Source organism: Hordeum vulgare, chromosome 1H (assembly GCF_904849725.1).
Source record: "Hordeum vulgare subsp. vulgare chromosome 1H, MorexV3_pseudomolecules_assembly, whole genome shotgun sequence".
Taxonomy (NCBI): domain Eukaryota; kingdom Viridiplantae; phylum Streptophyta; class Magnoliopsida; order Poales; family Poaceae; genus Hordeum; species Hordeum vulgare.
The window spans coordinates 186,810,740-186,827,315 of record NC_058518.1 but is presented as its reverse complement, the minus strand read 5'-3'; positions in this window follow the sequence as shown (position 1 = coordinate 186,827,315).

The window sequence follows — 16,576 nt, the reverse complement described above, 5'->3', positions numbered from 1 at the left end:
CATTAGTCCTACTCTATGCCAGCACAAGATTAAAACAGATCCTGATTTCAAACCAGTTGTTGATCATCAAAGGAGATTGAATCCTAAGATGAAAGAAGTAGTAAGAAAATAAATACTAAAGCTCCTGGAAGAAGGTATCATTTATCTTGTTGCTCACAGCGATTGGGTGAGTCCGGTGCGTTGCGTCCCTAAGAAGGGAGGCATTACCGTTGTCCCTAATGATAAGGATGAATTGATCCCACAGAGGATTATTACTGGCTATAGGATGGTGATCGATTTTAGGAAATTGAATAAAGCCACTAGGAAAGATCATTACCCTTTGCCTTTTATTGACCAAATGCTAGAAAGGTTGTCCAAACACACACACTTCTGCTTTCTAGACGGTTATTCTGGTTTCTCCCAAATACCAGTTGCACAATCTGATCAGGAGAAAACCACTTTCACCTGCCCTTTCGGTACCTTTGCTTATAGACGTATGCCTTTTGGCTTATGTAATGCACCTTCCACCTTTCAAAGATGTATGATGTCTATATTCTCTGACTTTTGTGAAAAGATTGTCGAGGTTTTCATGGATGACTTTTCTATTTACGGGTCTTCCTTTGATGATTGCCTCAGCAACCTTGATCGAATCTTACAGAGATGTAAAGACACCAATCTTGTCTTGAATTGGGAGAAGTGACACTTTATGGTTAATGAAGGCATCGTCTTAGGACATAAAATTTCTGAAAGAGGTATTGAAGTCGATAAGGCTAAGGTTGATGCAATCGAGAAAATGCCATACCCCACAGATATCAAAGGGATAAGAAGTTTCCTTGGTCATGTTGGTTTCTATAGAAGGTTCATTAAAGACTTCTCTAAGATTTCTAGGCCTCTTACCAATCTCTTGCAAAAGGATATTCCTTTTGTCTTTGATGATGATTGTGAGGAAGCCTTCGAAATACTTAAGAGGGCTTTGATAACTGCACCTATTGTTCAACCACCTGATTGGAACTTACCTTTTGAGATCATGTGTGACGCTAGTGATTATGTTGTTGGTGTTGTTCTAGGGCAAAGAGTTGATAAGAAGTTGAATGTTATTCACTACGCTAGTAAAACTCTAGACAGTACCCAGAGAAACTATGCCACTACGGAGAAGGAACTTTTAGCGGTCGTGTTTGCATGTGAAAAGTTCAGGTCTTACATAGTTGATTCCAAAGTCACTATTCACACTGATCATGCTGCTATAAGTACCTGATGGAGAAGAAGGACGTTAAACCTAGACTTATTAGATGGGTTCTCTTGCTACAAGAATTTGATTTGCACGTTGTCGACAGAAAGGGTGCTGATAACCCAGTAGCAGATAACTTGTCTAGGTTGGAGAACGTTCTTGATGACCCACCACCTATTGATGATAGCTTTCCCGATGAGCAATTGAATGTCATCAATGCTTCACGTAGTGCACCGTGGTATGCCGATTATGCGAACTATATGGTTGCCAAATACATACCACCTAGTTTCACGTACCAGCAAAAGAATAAATTCTTCTTTGACTTGAGACATTACTTTTGGGATGATCCTCACCTTTATAAAGAAGGAGTAGATGGTGTTATTAGACGTTGTGTGCCTGAACATGAACAGGGACAGATCCTACAGAAGTGTCACTCCGAGGCCTACGGAGGACACCATGCGGGAGATAGAACTGCACAACGGGTATTGCAATCAGGTTTCTATTGGCCCACTCTTTTCAACGATGCCCGTAAGTTTGTCTTGTCTTGTGACGAATGTCAAAGAATAGGTAATATTAGCAAACGTCAGGAAATGCCTATGAACTATTCACTTGTCATTGAACCATTTGATGTTTGGGGCTTTGATTATATGGGGCCTTTTCCGAAATCCAATGGGTATACTCACATCCTAGTTGTTGTTGATTATGTCACTAAGTGGGTAGAAGCTATCCCCACTAGTAGTGCTGATCACAACACCTCTATCAAGATGCTGAAAGAAGTTATCTTCCCTAGATTTGGAGTCCCTAGATATCTAATGACCGACGGTGGTTCACACTTCATTCATGGCGCTTTTCGTAAAACGCTCCCTAAGTACGATGTCAACCATAGAATTGCGTCTCCTTATCACCCTCAGTCCAGTGGTCAAGTAGAGTTAAGCAACAGAGAGATTAAACTGATTCTGCAAAAGACTGTCAACAGGTCTAGAAAGAATTGGTCTAAAAAGCTCGATGATGCACTGTGGGCTTATAGAACTGCCTATAAGAATCCCATGGGCATGTCTCCGTACAAAATGGTGTACGGTAAAGCATGTCATTTACCTCTTGAGCTAGAGCATAAAGCTTACTGGGCAATCAAAGAGCTCAACTTTGATTTCAAACTTGCCGGTGAGAAGAGGTTATTTGATATTAGCTCGCTTGATGAGTGGAGAACTCAGGCATATGAGAATGCCAAGCTGTTCAAAGAGAAGGTTAAGAGGTGGCATGATAAGACGATACAAAAGCGTGAGTTCAATGTAGGTGATTATATCTTGCTATATAACTCTCGTTTAAGATTCTTTGCAGGCAAGCTTCTCTCTAAATGGGAAGGTCCCTATGTTATTGAGGAAGTATATCGTTCCGATGCTATCAAGATCAACAACAAGGAAGGTAATTGTCCGAGAGTGGAAAATGGGCACAGATTCAAGCATTATATCTCAGGTACTCCCATAAATGTTGAAAGCAATATTATCAATACCATAACTCCGGAAGAATACCTAAGGGATATTTATCAGCCTGTTTCAGACTCCGAAAACGAAGAGGTATGTGATTCGGTAAGAAAACAGAGTCCAAAACTTTTCCAGTAGGAAATTTCTCCGTTTTGGAATATTTGAAAAAAATACAAAAATTGGAAGTAGTCCGGAAAGTGTGCGAGGAGGCGACAAGCCTCCACGGTGCGGCCCCACCCCTTGGCCACGCCGTGTGGGCTTGTGGCCACCTCGTGCGCCTCCCGGACTCCATTTTCGTGCAGGGTACTCCTTCTGGTTTGGAAAAAATCATTATATATACTTCCGTTTGGTCTGACCCCTGCATCACGCAGATTTCCTGTGTTTTGAGTTTCGAGCCTGTTTCTGTTGCAGATCTAGATCGCCATGACTTCCCCAAAAGCTCCGAAGGACAAGATCTTCGAGAAGGTCATAAATCCCTACCTCATTGGAGTGCTGCAACACCCTCAATCTATCGAGATGCGTGAGGGGATGTTGCACATCCGTGATGTTGAGGGGCCTAAGAAGACCGAAAGCGTGGAGACGAGGCTCGAAGCAATGGAGCAACAAGTCTTCAAGTGCCAAGGGATGGTGGAGCGTGGACTCAACGCCAACCACATGATGATCACAGAGTTCACCAACAAGCACATGATTGATGCCAATGACATTGGGAGGCATCTCTCCAGGCTCTATGAAAGGATTGATCAACTCCACGGCCAGATCTATGACCTGCAGAACCAAAACTGTGAGTATGAGTACAGATTTAAATCAATACAGTTGGCTGTAGATTTGAGGATTCCGGAGACTCGTTCATCTTTCCATGATGGAGCACCTATGCCTTGGAAGACGGAGGATCAAACTCATGTTGCAACAACTCCACCATCACCACCAAAGGAAGACAACTGAGCATTGGTATGGGCAATACCCTTGGCTTGTGCCAAGCTTGGGGGAGTTGCCCCGGTATCGTATCACCATCACATCTTTTGCCTTTACCTTTGTTTTAGTTTTCCTTTTCAGTTTCTTTTTCTCTAGTAGTTTAAAAGTCTTAGTGTTTAGTCTTGAGTTTTGCTTTGTGTCACCCCCAATGTATTCTTGCTCGTGAGCCATATAATAAAGAGTGTCTTAGTTGAAGGGCTTTGCCTCTTGCCATGATCAAAAGAGTTACAATAGAACAAAAGCATGAAATATCATGTAATGATCTTATGGGAAGTGATGGCATCACATATAAAAAGAATGAGGATTAAAACTTGTTGAGGGTAGGAAAACGTAGACCTTTGTCATTGTTGCAATTAATAGGAAGTGATAAAGAAGGAGAGGTTCACATATAAATATATCATCTCTGGCACCATCTATGATTGTGAACACTCACTAAACTATTGCATGCCTAGAAGTAGATGTTGGACAAGGAAGACAACATAATGAATTGTGTTTGCTTGGCTCCAAACAATGTTATATGATTAGAGATCCCTTAGCATGTGACGATTGCTTCCACCTCATATTAGCCAAAACTCCCGCACCAAGTAGAGATACTACTTGTGCATCCATAAACCTTCAAACCAATTTTGCCATGAGTGTCCACCATACCTACCTATGGATTGAATAAGATCCCTCAAGTAAGTTGTCATCGGTGCAAGCAAAAAAAATTGCTCTCTAATATGTATGATCTATTAGTGTGTGGAAAATAAGCTTTATACGAACCTGTGATGAGGAAGACATAAAAGCGACAGACTGCATAATAAAGTTCTTTATCACAGGAGGCAATATAAAGTGATGTTCCTCCGCACTAAGAGGACACGCATCCAAACCTCAAAAGCGCATGACAACCTCTGCTTCCCTCTGTGAAGGGCCTATCTTGTACCTTTACTTTTTGCCCTTGAAAGAGTCATGGTGATCTTCACCAATTCCTTATTTTGCCTTTATCTTGGCTAACGTCATATGCTTGGGAAAGATCTATATTCATATGTCAACTTGGAGGTAGGCATTCATGAATTATTATTGTTGACATTACCCTTGAGGTGAGTAGTTCGGAGGCAAAACTGAAAGCCCCCATCTTTCTCTATGTCCAGCTAAAACTTTGATCTCATGAGTACCACGTGAGTTGTAGGAATTGTAGAGAACGAAAGAATGATTGAGTATGTGGATTTGCTTTACAAGCTCTTATTTGACTCTTTCTGATGTTGTGATAAATTGCAATTGCTTCAATGACTAAAGGCTATCGGTTGTTACTTCTCGGTAAGGTTCTTGATCCATGCTTTACTTTGTGAAGGAATTATCACTTTAGCATGAGAGATTATATGTTGGTATTGTTGTTCTGATCATGATCGGGCTGCATGCATGTTCGTATATTGTTTTGTCGACACCTCTCTCCCTAAACATGTGGACATATTTATTGAGCTAGGCTTTCGCTTGAGGACAAGCGAGGTCTAAGCTTGGGGGAGTTGATACGTCCATTTTGCATCATGTTTTCATGTTGATATTTATCGCTTCTTTGGCTGTTATTTCACTTCACGGTACTATTCTTATGCCTTTTCTCTCTTATTTTGCAAGGTTTACATGAAGAGGGAGAATACCGGCAACTGGAATTCTGGCCTAAAAGTGGAGCAAAGTTGAGATACCTATTCTGGGCAACTCCAAACGCCGTAAATATCAACGAGGATTTTTTTCCCGATTTATCAAAAATACTGGGCCAAAGAAGTGCTAGAGGGGCACCAGGGGGTGCCCACAAGCCTGCACGACGCGACCACCCCACCAGGCCGCGCCATGAGGGCTTGTGGGCAGCCCACTGGCCCCCCTATTTTGCTATATGAAGGGTTTCGTCCAGGAAAAAAATAAGGGAGGAGCTTTTTCGTGGATTCGCCGCCGCCACGAGGCGGAACTTGAGCAGAACCAATCTAGAGCTCCGGCAGGACGATCCTGCCGAAGAAACTTCCCTCCCGGAGGGGGAAATCGTCGCCATCGTCATCACCAACACTCCTCTCATCGGAGGGGACTCGTTACCATCAACATCTTCATCAGCACCATTGATACGTCTCCAACGTATCTATAATTTTTGATGGTTCCATGCTATTATCTTGTCAAACTTTGGATGTTTTGCATGCCTTTTATATATTTTTTGGGACTAACTTATGAACTCAGTGCCAAGTGCCAGTTCCTGTTTTTCCATGTTTTTGACCCCTTTCAGAGGAGAATTTGAAACGGAGTCCAAACGAAGAAAATCCCCGAAAAGATTTTTTCTGGAACAGAAGAAGATCGGGAAGCTTGGGATCCAAGGCAAGGGAGCCTCATGGGCCCCACAAGCCCCACCCCGCGGCCAGGGGGGAGACCGCGCCATCCAGGCTTGTGGGCCCCCTAAACGCCCTTTGCCCTAGGTCTTTCGCCTATATATTCCCATAAATTCCAGAAAAAATCAGGAGATCATCGAAAGTACTTTTCCGCCGTTGCAAGCTTTTGTCTTCGCAAGATCCCATCTGGGGCACGTTCTGGTGCCCTGCCGGAGGGGTGATTCGGACACGGAGGGCTTCTTCATCAACACCATGACCTCTCCGATGATGCGTGAGTAGTTCACCATAGACCTACGGGTCCATAGTTAGTAACTAGATGGCTTCTTCTCTCTCTTGGATCTTCAATACAAAGTTCTCCATGATCTTCATGGAGATCTATCCGATGTAATCTTATTTTGTGGTGTGTTTGTCGAGATCCGATGAATTGTCGATTTATGATCAGATTATCTATGAATCTTATTTGAGTTTCTTCAGATCTCTCTTATGCATGATTTCATATCCTTGTAATTCTCTTCGAGTTGTGGGTTTTGTGTGGCCAACTAGATCTATGATTCTTGCAATGGGAGAAGTGCTTGGTTTTGGGTTCATACTGTGCGGTGACCTCACCTAGTGACAGAAGGGGTAGCGAGGCACGCATCATGTTGTTGCCATCAAGGGTAAAATGATGGGGTTTTCATCATTGGTTTGAGATTATCCCTCTACATCATGTCATCTTGCTGAAAGCGTTACTCTGTTTGTCATGAACTCAATACACTAGATGCATGCTGGATAGCGGTCGATGTGTGGAGTAATAGTAGTAGATGCAGAAAATATCGGTCTACTTGTCTCAGACGTGATGCATATATGTATGATCATTGCCTTAGATATCGTCATGACTTTACGCGGTTCTATCAATTGCTCGGCAGTAATTTGTTCACCCACCATAACACTTGCTATTTTGAGAGAAGCCTCTAGTGAACACTATGGCCCCCAGGGTATACTCCACACCATATTTTCAGCCTTACACTTTTTACTTCCTTGCACTTTCCGCCTTCAGATCTCACTTTGCAAACAATCTTGAAGGGATTGACAACCCCTTTGAAGCGTTGGGTGCAAGCTTGTTTGTGTTTGCGCAGGTACTCTGGACTTGACGAGACCCTCCTTCTGGATCGATACCTTGGTTCTCAAACTGAGGGAAATACTTACTGCTCCTGTGCTGCATCACCCTTTCCTCTTCAAGGGAAGAACCAACGCAAGCCCAGCCTCTGTCAACGTGTCAATTTCTGGCGCTGTTGTCTGTGGGATAGCAGAAGAATTTCTGGCTCCGTTGCCGGGGAGGAAGATCAAGTCAAGAACTCATCCAAGTAGGTGTCGCAAACTCATCTCCTGCATTTACTTTGTTTGTGAGTTGCCTCTCGTTTTCCTCTCCCCCCACTTCACCAATTTGCCTTTTTCGTTCGCCTTTCGTTCGCCTTTTTTCTCGCCTGCTCTTTGTTTGCTTGTGTGCTTGCTGGCTTGCTTAAGTCACCATGAACGAAAAAACCAAACTTTGTGACTTCTCGAATACTAATAATAATGATTTTATTAGTACTTCGATTGCTCCCGCCACTAGTGTGGAGTCATACAAAATCAATGCCGCTTTGCTGAATCTTGTTATGAAAGAGCAATTCTCTGGCCTTCCTAGTGAAGATGCCACATCCCATCTCAATACCTTCATTGAGCTTTGCGATATGCAAAAGAAGAGAGATGTAGATAGTGACGTGATTAAATTGAAGCTTTTTCCTTTCTCGTTGCGAGATCGCGCAAAAACTTGGTTTTCTTCTTTGCCCAAAAGTAGTATCGATTCTTGGGATAAGTGCAAAGATGCTTATATATCCAAGTATTTTCTGCCGGCTAAGATCATCTCTCTCTGTAATGATATCATGAATTTCAAGCAACTTGATCATGAACATGTTGCACAAGCTTGGGAGAGAATGAAATTAATGATTAGAAATTGTCCCGCTCATGGCTTGAGTCTTTGGATGATTATACAAATCTTTTACGCTGGCTTGAATTTCGCTTCTAGAAATATATTGGACTCCGCCTCAGGTGGAACGTTCATGGAAATCACGTTAGGGGAAGCCACAAAGATCTTAGTCAACATCATGACAAACTACTCTCAATGGCACACTAAAAAGTCACCTACTAGTAAGAAGATACATGCTATAGAAGAAATTAACTCGTTGAGTGCTAAGATGGATGAGTTAATGAATTTGGTTGCTAGTAGAAGTGCTCCTTTGGATCCTAATGATATGCCTTTGTCTTATTTGATTGAGAGTAGCAATGCTAGCTTGGACGTTAATTTTGTTGGTAGGAATAACTTTGGCGACAACAATGCCTTTAGAGGAAACTATGTTCCTAGGCCTTTTCCTAGTAACTCCTCTAATAACTTTGGAAACTCCTACAACAATACTCATGGAAATTACAATAGATTACCCTCTGATCTAGAGAGTAATATCAAAGAGTTCATCAACTCTCAAAAGATTTTCAATGCGTCCATAGAGGAAAAACTACTCAAAATTGACGATTTGGCTAAGAGCGTGGATAGAATTTCTTGTGATGTTGATGCTTTGAAAGTTAGATTTGCTCCTCCCAAAATCAACATGGATGAAACTTTGAAAGCTATGCGTGTTTCCATGATTGAGAGCCAACAAAGAACCGCCCAAATTCGTGCTAGACATGAATGGCTTAAAAAGGTGTGTTCTCGTGATGAGAATCACGAAGATCTTAAAGTGCTTGGTGTGACTCCCATTGAATCTTTGTTTTCTTGTGTCAAACCTAATGATTATGGGTCTGGATATGAATCCACTTTGGTTGAAAAGTGCCCCAATGATTCGGAGTCCATCTATATTGATGCTAAAAGCATTAAAAGTGGAGTAGAAGACGTTAAAAGGTTGAGTAGTAATGAAATTACTACCATGGATTTCAAGGAATTCAATTATGATAGTTGCTCCTTGATTGAATGCATTTCTTTTATGTAATCCATGTTGAACTCTCCACACGCTTATAGCCAAAACAAAGCCTTTACCGATCATATCGTCGAAGCTATGATAAAATCTCTTGAAGAGAAACTTGAATTAGAAGTCTCTATCCCTAGAAAGCTTCATGATGAGTGGGAACCTACCATCAAAATCAAAATCAAAAACTATGAGTGCAATGCTTTGTGTGATTTGGGTGCTAGTGTTTCTGCGATTCCAAAGTCTTTATGTGATGTTCTGGGTTTTAATGAGATTGAAGAGTGTTCTCTTAATTTGCATCTTGCTTATTCTACGGTCAAAAAACCCATGGGAAGGATCAATGATGTTCTTATTATTGCAAATAGGAACTATGTACCCGTGGATTTTATTGTGCTTGACATTGGTTGCAATCCTACATGCCCCATTATTCTTGGTAGACCTTTCCTAAGGACTATCGGTGCTATCATCGATATGAAGGAAGGGAATATTAGATTTCTATTTCCTTTAAGGAAGGGCATGGAACACTTTCCTAAAAATAAAATAATACTGCCTTATGAATCCATGATGAGGGCCACTTATGGTTTGAGCACCAAAGACGACGATACGTGATTCTATCGCTTCTATGCCTAGCTAAGGGCATTAAACAATAGCGCTTGTTGGGAGGCAACCCAATGAAATTATCTTTTTCTTTCTGTTTTGTTGCGTCCACACTTTCATAATTCTGTTTTTATTGTGTTTCTTTTTGTGTTTGAGCCAACCAAAGCCTTTATGACTAGTCTTGGTAATGGTTGTTTGATCCTGCTGGAAAAAGACAGAAACTTTTCACTCACGAGATGATTTTTTATTTTTATTCAGAAAGAGCTTTTGAGTTGATTCTTTTTGCTGCTGATTGATATGCGTTTTTCCCAGGCCGTCGTAATTTTTCAGATTTTTTGAGGTAACATAAGTATACGAAGTATACAGATTGCTATAGACTAGTCTGTTTTTGACAGATTCTGCTTTTGTTGAGTTGGTTGCTTGTTTTGATGAAACTATGGTTAGTATAGGGGGGTACTATCCATGGAAAAGTGAGAATACAGTAGCCCATCATCAATATAGATGGAGTTCAAGTTTGCTACAGTACCAAAAGAAGTGGTAGTTTGTTTTCTTGTGCTAATGTTATCACGAGTTTCTGTTTAAGTTTTGTGTTGTGAAGTTTTCAAGTTTTGGGTGACGTTCTCATGGACAAAGAGATAAGGAGTAGAAAGAGCTCGAGCTTGGGGATGCCCAAGGCATCCCAAGCCAAATTCAAGGACACCAAAAAGCCTAAGCTTGGGGATGCCCCGGGAAGGAATCCCCTCTTTCGTCTTCAATCCATCGGTAGCATTACTTGGAGCTATATTTTTATTCACCACATGATATGTGTTTTGCTTGGAGCGTCTTGTATCTGAGATGTCTTTTCTTTTTGTTGTGTCACAATCATCCTTGCTGCACACCTTTTTGAGAGAGAGAGACACACACTCATCGTGATTTTGCTAGAATGCTCATAGTGTTTCACTTATATCTTTTGAGCTAGATACTTTTGCTCTTGTGCTTCACTTATATCTTTAGAGCACGGTGGTGCGTGATTTGGTAGTTGGCTTATGCTATGAAAGTAGTCTCAAATGTGCTAGGTACCCAAAGAGGATGCAAAAACCTCCATCTTCATGTGCATTGAGTAGAAAGAGAAGTTTTGATTCCTCTCAATTAGTTTTGAGACGTGGATTCGGTAATATTGAGAGTTATGTTAGTAGGGTGTTGTGAATCTAGAGATACTTGTGTTGGAGTTAGTGATTCCCGTAGCATGCACGTATGGTGAACCGCTATGTTAAGAAGTCGGAGCATAATTGATCTATTGATTGTCATCCTTTGTGTTGAGGCCGGGATCGCGCGATGGTTTACACCTACCAACCCTTCCCCTCGCAGTATGCGTTTAGCAATTTGTTTCGATTACTACTAAAAACTTTCGCAATAAATATGTGAGTTCTTCAGGACTAATGTGATCCCATGGTATAGATACACTTTCACCTTCCACCATTGCTAGCCTCTCTAGTGCCGTGCAATTCTCGCCGGTGCACAAACCCACCAAATTCCTTCCTCAAAACAGCCACCATACCTACCTACTACGTATTTTCATAGCCATTCCGAGATATATTGCCATGCAACTCCCAGCGTTCCGTCTCATGACTTGTGTCGTCACTCTCATATTGCCATTGCATGATCGTAAGATAGCTAGCGAGATGTTTCAACGTCATACGCCATGCTAGATCATTGCACATCCCGGTACACTGCCGGAGGCATTTCCTATGGAGTCATCATCATTGTGATCTTTGAGCTGTGAGTAAATAAAAATGTGATTATCATCATTATTATAGCATTGTCCCATGTGAGGAAATAAAAAAAAGGAGGCCAAAGAGCCAAAAAACAAAAAAAAAAAGATAAAAAAATAGGCCTAAGAGCCCAAATAAAAAAAGAGAGAAAAAGAGAGAAGGGACAATGCTACTATCTTTTTCAACACTTGTGCTTCATGATAGCACCATGTTCTTCATGATTGAGAGCTTCTTGCTTTCTCACTACCATATGCTAGTGGGAATCTTCATTATATAACTTGGCTTGTATATTCCAATGATGGGCTTCCTCAAAATTGCCCTAGTTCTTCGTGAGCAAGCAAGTTGGATGCACACCCACTAGTTTTCCTTTTGAGCTTTCACATACTTATAGCTCTAGTCCATCCTTTGTATGTCAATACCTACTCATTCACATTGATATCTATTAATGGGCAGCTCCATAGCCTATTGATACGCCGAGTCAGTGTGACCATCTCCTCCTTTTTGTCTCACAACCACCACCACACTCTATTCCACTTATAGTGCTATATCCATGGTTCGCTCATGTATTGCGTGATAGTTAAAAAAAGTTTGAGAAATTAAGAGTGCGAAAACAATTACTTGGCCAATTCCGGGGTTGTGCATGATTTACATTAGTTGTGTGAGGATGATGGAGCATAGCCAAACTATATGATTTTGTAGGGATAACTTTCTTTGGCCTTGTTATTTTGAAAGTTCATGATTACTTTGCTAGTTTGCTTGTAGTATTACTGTTTTCATGATTACTTTGCTAATTCCGAAAAGTTTTTTTCTAGAACGGAAGAAGATCGGGAAGCTTGGGAGCCAAGGCAGGGGAGCCTCAGGGGCCCCACAAGCCCCCACCCCGCGGCCAGGGGGGCCGCGCCATCCAGGCTTGTGGGCCCCCTGGACGCCCTTTGCCCTAGGTCTTTTGCCTATATATTCCCATAAATTCTAGAAAAAATTAGGAGATCATCGAAAGTACTTTTCCGCCGCCGCAAGCTTCTATCTTCGCAAGATCCCATCTGGGGCACGTTCTGGTGCACTGCCGGAGGGGGAATTCGGATACAGAGGGCTTCTTCATCAACATCATGACCTCCCCGATGATGTGTGAGTAGTTCACCATAGACCTACGGGTCCATAGTTAGTAACTAGATGGCTTCTTCTCTCTCTTGGATCTTCAATACAAAGTTCTCCATGATCTTCATGGAGATCTATCCGATGTAATCTTCTTTTGCGGTGTGTTTGTCGAGATCCGATGAATTGTGGATTTATGATGAGATTATCTATGAATCTTATTTGAGTTTCTTTTGATCTCTCTTATGCATGATTTCATATCCTTGTAATTCTCTTCGAGTTGTGGTTTTTGTCTGGCCAACTAGATCTATGATTCTTGCAATGGGAGAAGTGCTTGGTTTTGGGTTCATACCGTGCGGTGACCTCACCTAGTGACAGAAGGGGTAGCGAGGCACGCACCGTGTTGTTGCCATCAAGGGTAAAAAGATGGGGTTTTCATCATTGGTTTGAGATTATCCCTCTACATCTTCTCATCTTGCTTAAAGCGTTACTCTGTTCGTCATGAACTCAATACACTAGATGCATGCTGGATAGCGGTCGATGTGTGGAGTAATAGTAGTAGATGCAGAAAGTATCGGTCTACTTGTCTCGGACGTGATGCCTATATGTATGATCATTGCCTTAGATATCGTCATGACTTTGCACGGTTATATCAATTGCTCGGCAGTAATTTGTTCACCCATCGTAACACTTGCTATTTTGAGAGAAGCCTCTAGTGAACACTATGGCCCCCAGGGTCTACTCCACACCATATTTTCAGCCTTACACTTTTTACTTCGTTGCACTTTCCGCCTTCAGATCTCACTTTGCAAACAATCTTGAAGGGATTGACAACCCCTTTGAAGCGTTGGGTGCAAGCTTGTTTGTGTTTGCGCAAGTACTCTGGACTTGGCGAGACCCTCCTTCTGGATCGATACCTTGGTTCTCAAACTGAGGGAAATACTTACTGCTCTTGTGTTGCATCACCCTTTCCTCTTCAAGGGAAGAACCAACGCAAGCCCAGCCTCTGTCAACGTGTCAATTTGTGGTGCTGTTATCTATGGGATAGCAACCATCTCATCTCCAAACCCTAGTTCATCACTTGTAACCAATCTCCGTCTCGCGACTCCGATTGGTACTTGTAAGGTTGCTAGTAGTGTTGATTACTCTTTGTAGTTGATGCTAGTTGGATTATTTGGTGGAAGAGTTTATGTTCAGATCCTTGATGCTACTCATTAACTCTCTAGTCATGAATATGATTATGCTTTGTGAGTAGTTACTTTTGTTCCTGAGGACATGGGATAAGTCATGCTAATAGTAGGCATGTGAATTTGGTATTCGTTCGGTAATTTGATATGTTGTATGTTGTTTTTCCTCTAGTGGTGTTATATGAACGTCGACTACATAAAACTTCACCATTATTTGGGTCTAGAGGAAGGCATTGGGAAGTAGTAAGTAGATGATGGGTTGCTAGAGTGACAGAAGCTTAAACCCTAGTTTATGCGTTACTTCGTAAGGGGTTGATTTGGATCCACTAGTTTAATGCTATGGTTAGACTTTGTCTTAATTCTTCTTTCGTAGTTGCGTATGCTTGCGAGAGGGGTAAATCATAAGTGGGATGCTTGTCCAAGTAAGGGCAGTACCCAAGCGCCGGTCCACCCACATATCAAACTATCAAAGTAATGAACGCGAATCATATGAACATGGTGAAACTAGCATGACAGAAATTCCCGTGTGTCCTCGGGAGTGTTTTTCCTCCTATAAGACTTTGTCCAGGCTTGTCCCTTGCTACAAAAGGGATTGGGCCACTTTGCTGCATCGTTGCTACTTTTGTTACTTGTTGCTCGCTACGAATCATCTCACCACACAATCACTTGTTACCGACAATTTCAGTGCTTGCAGATATTTCCTTGCTGAAAACCACTTGTCAGATCCTTCTGCTCCTCATTGGGTTCGAAACTCTTACTTATCGAAAGGAATACGATTGATCCCCTATACTTGTGGGTCATCAGTAGGCCAGTTGTACCACCCAGTATAAAAATGGGTGTAATAGTCAGATTCGTGGGGACCTATTTAAGGGGGTCTTCTTCCCTAATGGATCCCTATCCTTCCAGCTCGTGTTTGCCCCTCATTGTTGACCTTCTTAGAGCTTGCTAACTCTCAATCCCTCCAATGATTCTTGTTAGTTCTTGAAGAAAAAGAGAGAGGAGATCTAGATCCACATCTCCGCCAATCACTTTCTCCTCTATGTGAGGGGAACCCCTTGGATCTTGATCTTGGAGTTCTGTGTGAGCTCCTTGTTCTTCCTCTCTTATTCATCCATAGCTTTTGTTGTTGTGTAGGGATTTGAGTGTGAGGGACTTGACCATTTCGTGTGTTCTTGCCATTGCATTAGTTGCATCGATTTGAGTTTTCCACGGTGATACATGGAAGTGAAGCTTGAGAAGCTTGTTACCCTTGGGTACTTGGTACCCTAGAAATTGTTCTTCGTGGATGCTTTGGCGTCCTAGAAGCTTGGTGGTGCCTTGGAGCTCAATCATTATGGTGTAAAGCTCCGGGCAAGCGTGGGGGTCTCCAATTAAGTTGTGGAGATTGCCCCGAGCATTTGAGGTCACCTCGGAGCCATATGCCATTGTGGTCAAGCTTCGTGGTGTCGTTGGGAGCCTTCAATTAAGTTGTGGAGATTGCCCCTACCTTGTTTGTACGGGTTTGATGACCGCACTCAACGACCCCTTAGTGGAATCACGACATCTCGCATTGTGCGAGGGCGTGAGGAGATTACGGTGGCCTTAGTGGCATCTTGGGGAGCATTGTGCCTCCGCACCGCTCCAAACGGAGATTAGCATTCGCAAGGGTGTGAACTTCGGGATACATCGTCATCTCCGTGTGCCTCGCTTATCTCTTACCCGAACTCTTTACTTATGCTCTTTACTTTGTGATAGCCATATTGTTTCTTGTTATATATCTTGCTATCACTTAGTTGTTTATCTTGCTTAGCATAAGTTGTTGGTGCACATAGGTGAGCCTAGTTGTTTTAGGTTTTGTGCTTGACAAATTAAACGTTTGTTTTATTCCATATTTGTTCAAGCCTAAATCGTAATTATTTGGAAGTGCCTATTCACCCCCTCTAGGCGACATCCATGTCCTTTCAACATGGCCGTCATCGGGAAGGGGGGTAGCACTAGGGAGCACGAGTGCTACCGCGAGCGGTGTCGCCTTGGGTCTCCTTACCATCAAAGGACGGTCCAACATCAGCGGACTTTCCGTCGGGTGGGTGAAGCAGGGGCTGAAGGCTCGGGATAGGGGAGTGGCAACGGGCGCCATGTATCCCTGGGCCTCCTCGCCGCCAAAGGGAGCTCCAGTAGTAGCGGCCATTTCGCCGCGTCTACAAAGCAAGGACAGAGGCACGAGAACGAGGGTTGGCGGCAAGACACGGAGAGAGAGAGAGAGGAGACACACATGAGAGAGTGAGGGTGGTGTGCTCGTTTTATACCTTCCATAAGTGGATAAACGAACTAGCAAGATTGAATGGAGGAATTGATCAAATGACTACGAATGCACAAGCCCCAGTGGCCTCCACCTCGGTGCGAATCTACTTCCCGCGTATCTAAATACTTGTAGTTGGAGAGAACTAGACTAGTATTTTTCAACCACAAATATTTTGGAACGAAGCAAGTAGTATTGTGAGTATTGAGAGGGAGATCCTACTCGGCGCCTTCTGCGCCGGTTAGGGGACTCGCACCCGGAGCAGCGGTTGGATGGGTCGGCCCACGACCATGCAATGAAAAAAATGACCGCCAAAAATACCTCGCCACTAGGATTCGATCTCACGCCCTCGAGCTAGCACACGGAGAGGCTAGCCACCGGCCAGCTAAATGCTAGCGAACATTTACAACACAAAAGTTCTAAAGAATAGAAACAAGCCGCGCTATTTATTAAGCATTGCACTATAGAATTTTTATTTTATACTTTCAAATTATTTAAAAACAAGTTTACATATTACACACGAAGTTCAAGAGCATGCAAAAAAAATTCGCGTATTCAAAAAATACTTCACCAAATCAAAGAGTCCATGTATTAAAAAAAGTTCACGAAATTAAAAGAAGTTCATCAATTTTCAAAAAAAATTCATCAATTTTTAAAAAAGTTCATCAAATTTGAAAAAATGTACATCAAC